Here is a 6,178-nt window from a genome sequence, read left to right as displayed (position 1 = left end):
CAAGATGCCATCTGCAGTTTTTGTCATTATTACATTTATTGCTGATGTTTTAATTTTTCTTTATTACTGTGATTACTATCAAGTTAAAGTTTTTTTTGATTACATTCAATTTTTGTATTTAGCCCTCTGGACCTGACTATTGTAACCAACTAAGATCTCTAGTTGAAATTTAAGTTATATAATTTGTGCAATAACTATTATTAATCTCAATGCATATTTTTTTCTCTCCAATGTATTACTGTTATTACCAGTATTATAATTACTAGCTTTTATGCTACCTCAGCTATTTTGTGGATAAGTGCCGATTATTCATTTTCTTTTTCTTTTTTATCATGTCTCATGTATCTAGATTGCGTATGTTACTGTCTGTATTTTGTATATTCAATGTATATGGCCCTGAGCTGAAATAAAGCATATTATTATTATTATTATTATTATTATTATTATTATTATTATTATTATTATTATTATTATTATTATTATTATTATTATTATAACTTCTTGGCAGTGGCGATTTCCTTCCTACTCGACGTTTGCACCTCTGAAGATGACCTTCACTTTCATCTCACTCTGCGCATCACACTCATTACCGCTAATTACGAAGAGACTTACGTCCAGAATGTCGGACAAACAGACTGGCATCCGGAATGTCAAGCAGACAGACAGACTGATATCCGGAATGTCTAGCAGATAAACAGACTGACGTCTGGAATGTCAAGCAGACAGACAGACCGAGGAAAGGGCTCCTGGAAGGGAAGCTGAAAACATAAAAAGTTGCAGCCAAGTGTCGAAGAGTTCCTTGCAGAGAACCTTCTCTTCTGTCAACATCACTGGAGGCAGAAGCTCTAGTCTAGTCCTTGCTGGAATATCTTGACCTCGGGCAGTAATTTCCTCCGGACTCGTTATGACCAGTTTTTGGTGATACGACTTGGTCGCGTGTCTTGATTATTTTAGGTGTCTGTGAAATGTTTTGACCTGACCTAATCCTGGTCTTGGTATCACAATGATCAAGAGAAGGTTTGTTTATATGGTGTTTTTACGTTGCATGGAACCAGTGGTTATTCAGCAACTGGACCAACAGCTTTACGTGACTTCCGAACCACATCGAGAGTGAACTTCTATCAACAGAAATACATCCCTCACCCCTCAATGGAACGACTGAGAATCGAACTCGCGGCCACCGAGGTGGCACGTCAACACCATACCGACCACGCCACTGAGGCGCTTCAAGGGAAGGTGAACATTGAGTGAAATATAAATGACGCGATGAACATTTAAGGTTATGAGTATCAGTTATGGTCGCTGATTTGAAAGCGTTTGTGAAAAAAAAAAATATATAGGGACCTCTGAATTCGAAATGGAAAACGTTACGAGCTGTCTGTTGCTTACTGAATTTCGACCTCTGTAGTTAGTGATCACTTTTGCCTTTTGTACCGCGTCGAGAACATCTTCATTTATTTTGTTTATTTAATAGTTTCGGTTATTTACTATAAATTTGCATGCAAATTATAACATGTAAATACCCTCCCCAGGGAGTTGCCGCTCCTGCCCTTCAGTGAATACCAGGTCCTGCTGGCCCGGCAGGTAGTATAAGACACTGAGCTTAATTAAGGTACGAGCGCGTTTTGCCTTTAGGATGACTCCTTTTCAGGTAAAAAAAGTGGAATCTGTAATAAAGACACAGGAGGTGGAGAGCATCGACTATAATGACTGTACCTGAAAAGGAAACGACACTTTGTTGTCTAACTAGAATTTTGCAGAATATTGAATGAGGGGAAACTGGGGTGGGTGACTGGCAATTGGAAGTCTTAGCAAAGATCCGAAGAGACAACTAACGAGTGAGGCATTACGTACACTTAAGTCGTTCAAGATGGAAGCATTTGGAAATACTCATCGTCAATCAACTAAAAAAAGAAACTGACATAAAGCTTGGAGATGAACAGGCTGGTTTTAGAAAAGGAAAGATCTGCATGAATCAGAAGTTTGTGTTTAAGACAATGTGCAGAGGGGTATGAAATATGAAAATCCCTTCTGATGTCTTTCGTTTGCTACGAGGTGGCATTTGTCAGCGCCCACGGACCAATACCATAGAAGGTTTAACGTCACTATAGAATTCCCTTTTAACATGTACAGTTAACTGAAATGACCCTTGAATGAAGCAGATGCCGGAATGATGTCTGCCCTCCTCATGAATTCTGTAATAAAAATATAGTTGGAGATGGAAGATAAAATTTTGATTGTAGTAAAGAAAAAAGTTGATACTTTAATGTACCGATGACTGCCTTAATGGAAGTTTCCAACAAAATGCGCCATAAATCCAAAGAGATGCGACTTCAGATAAATCTAAGGAAAACGGAACTAATTAGGACATTTACAAAGCGATATGAGTACATTTAATTATTTAGGCGGAGAAATATTAAGGAACAATGATATACAGTACTGGTTCTCTGAGATGGAATCTAGTGGAAGAGGCGAATCAAGCAATGAGCAGACTGAATCAAACAACGGAAGTAGAATATACTGAAGTGGCATCAGAAACGTAAAATCATTCAGACATAAGTCTAGTATGATCGGCATTGTTATACGGACATGAGTCATCGTAAGACAATGAAACCTCATCTAAAAGATTCTGCCGATTTGAAAATCAAATTTGAGGCACAATATGAGGAGTCAGATGACGACAGCGTTTCTCAACCTGTGCGCCCGGGCTCACTGGTGCGCCCCGTGAGGTGCTCAGGTGCGCCCCAAGGAATAGGAAAATTATATTCTAATGTTTAAAATATCTGTAATTATTTTCAGAAATTTTGCAGACACTGAGTATGTGTTTCTATGTCTGAGTCAAGTCTTCGCTATTTGACATTTTAAACTGGAAGGTAAATTCCTTAGTCTTTCCTTTTCATTTCGAGTGAAGTGAAGTGTCGTGTCCAGCTAAGAAAATTAAGATTGGACCTAATCGGAAATACGACAAAAGTTATTTAAGTTCTGGCTTCACGTGATGAAAATCAGCCTCTGTTTGGTTTGTGGTTGCAAAATGTCAAATGAGTCAATGCTTCCTAGTAAATTAAGTAAACATTTTCAAACATCGCATTGCAGTCTTCAAGGAAAAGACGTAAATAATTGCAAAAGACTACTTGAGCAACAAACAAAGCAAGCATTTGCTTTCAAAAGTAGAGTAACCTTGTCTAAAAAAGCTCAAATTGCATCTTGTGAAGTATCGGAAATGATTGCCGTAAAGATGAAGTCACATACTCTTGCTAAATCTATTATTTTGCCCGCTTGCAGAAAGATGGTGAAGACTGTTAGGAGATGATGCAGAGAAACAAATAAGTAAAATTCCACTATGAAATGATACTATTCATAGGCGTATTCTGGAAATGTCTACCGATATTAAGGAAAATGTTTGTCGTAATAAACTTCAGGATGCATACTTTGCGCAACAAGCCATAAGTAACAAAGCGCAACCACTGGCTTTTATTCGCATTATTGATGGGGATAGAATAGTCAATCAGTATCTTTGTTGCAAGGAATTGCTTATCACTACTAAAGGTGAAGATATTTTCCGTATTTTGAATAGTATTTTGAGAAATGTAATCTGTCCTGGGAGTCGTGTGTTGGAATTTGTACTGATGGAGCTCTATCAATGATGGGTTCCATTAAAGGTTTTGCATCCTTTGTAAAGCAAAAGAATCCCAAGATAATAACAACTCACTGTTTCTTGCATAGAGAGGTCCTGATGGCAAAAACACATTGAAAAAACTTTTTGATCAAGATGTCCAAATGGTAAATTTCATCAAGACTAGACCAGTAAAATCTCGTATATTTGAACAACTTTGTGAAAACAGGGATTCACAACACACTCGCTTGCTATTGCACACAGAAGTGAGATGGTTGGTCAAGAGAAAAGGTACTCTGTCGTGTGTTTGAATTTTGCGAAGAACTATAGGCTTTTTTTAAAAATGAAAATAAAAGTAAATTTTGTGTACTATTGGAATGTGAGTTTTGGACATCAAAATTGGAATATCTGACTGATATGTTTCAACAATTGAATAATCTGAACATGTCTATGCAAAGTGGAAATGAAAATCTTCTCTCATCTACCGACAGAATCAAAGCATTCCAGAAAAAATAGTCATTTGGAAAAGAAAGGCAAGTTCAGGCTGTTTTGAAAATGTTTCCTTTGCTGAGAAAAGGCTGTTCAGACGATTTAATTCCTTTAGTAGTGGATCATTTAGCGACTCTAGAAAGTAATCTGAATTATTACTTTCCCTCATTAAACACCGAGCAGTACGACTGGATTCGCAACCCTTTCATTGATATTTCTACCGAGGACGTTGGCTTTTCGTTAACAGAAGAGGAAGAGCTGGCCGCTCTATCTACTGATCGGGGATTAAAGATCAAGCATAAAGAGGTGACCATCGATCAGTTTTGGATTTCAGTTAAAGAAGAATATCCTTCAATAGCTAACAAGGCACTAACGGTTTTATTGCAGTTTTCCACATCTTATCTTTGTGGACAAGGATTTCTGTACTAACTAACGTTAAATGTAAAAGTAGATCGAATATCAAATCTATTGATGAAGAGTTGAGAGTTTGTTTATCACATATAAGGCCTAACATTCACAAAATTGCTAATTCTCATCAAGCACAGGTTTCACATTAGGATACTTAAATGCAAAATGTAATATCTAAAAAAGAAATCGTTATTTTAGAATACATATCTATTTTTTCCTATTACTGCTACTACTACTACTACTACAAATTATAATAATAAAATAACCATTATTATTATTATTATTATTATTATTATTATTATTATTATTATTATTATTATTATTATTATAAAAATAAAAATGTGCAGCATATAAAAACATATTTTAGAATATGCTTGAACGCTATGCACAAAAAAGTAAAATATCGTCTCAGGAAGAAAGTATTACCGTACCAGCAATCTAAAGTTTCAGAAACTTAACAATAAATTCAAATTTCATAAGTATTTTGTCCATATTAAAATCAAAGGTGGACACAAAGTTCTGTTAATTCATAGATGCGCCTGAGGTAAAGAGGTTTGGTTTACACATGGGGATAGAGTATGAAACGGTACCATGAGGGGAATCCCATCTGTAGATGAGATCATGACGAAGTAGGGAAATGGAGATGGGTTGGCCATGTCCTTCGCACAACCTCTGGGGAATGGGGCGTGAATCAGCTGCTGGCCTCCTGTGGACACACGGAGAGACGAAACCCCATACTAAGACATGTCGGCCAGACAATGACGTCACGCGGGCTCATTGCAGGCAGGATAACTGACACTGATAAATAATTAGGTTACTGGTATAGACTACCATTAACTGAAGCTATGAATGCAAAGACGAAGAAGGATGGTCGAACGTTCTGTTGTACCTACTGACCAGCCAGTGGTGAGTGGCTCCTACTTGTGATGAGCCCGCGTGACGTCATTGTCTGCGCCCGTAGGCACCTGCGTGGACCAGAAATATAATACGGAGGGTGGAGAAGAGTGAAGGTGAAAGGAAGTGACTGACAGAATTTCACAGAGGCTTTCAGTCACTCGGCATTGTAGGAAGTGCTGAAATTTCTATCGATGATATAAACATTCAGATTTATTTCATTTTATATTTTACTCTGAAGAAGGTATCTTCGCAAATTCCATGACCTTTTTGACTGATTCGGCGGTGAATCTCATCCTGGAAGCTAATCATCACAAGTCTCAGTGCCGCCGATATATCCTGTGATCTGGTGGATTAGATGCTGCGGCTTTGGAGGCTTAGTTTTTTCCAGAAATCTCGACTCATTCGCGCTTCAAAGCTTGTGATAGTCTAAGCAGCTTAGGACTGCATCTAAGCCATATCCTTGCTGAAATAAGTAGCCTGATTAAATGTGAAGTTACCGCCACGCTAAGGTGTTACACTACCCTTGATCGCTCCTAAAGGATAAGATCAATGTATATCAGAAGCTTTTTTTGTACAAAAATGCCTGTCGATTTCAGATATTAGTGTTACTTCCCTGAAATATTATCATTTTCACTAATGGGATTTTTTTCTGTAGTGATATGGAATGTAGTGTTCACATCCAACGGCCACCAAACGGTGAGCTCTCAGTTTTCGAATCCTTATTTTCTATGAAACAAATGATCGATTTCATTGAATATTAATCTTTATGGG

This window comes from Macrobrachium nipponense, chromosome 24 (assembly GCF_015104395.2).
Source record: "Macrobrachium nipponense isolate FS-2020 chromosome 24, ASM1510439v2, whole genome shotgun sequence".
In the NCBI taxonomy this organism is placed as follows: Eukaryota; Metazoa; Arthropoda; class Malacostraca; order Decapoda; family Palaemonidae; genus Macrobrachium; species Macrobrachium nipponense.
Note: the sequence above shows the minus strand (reverse complement) of the source record.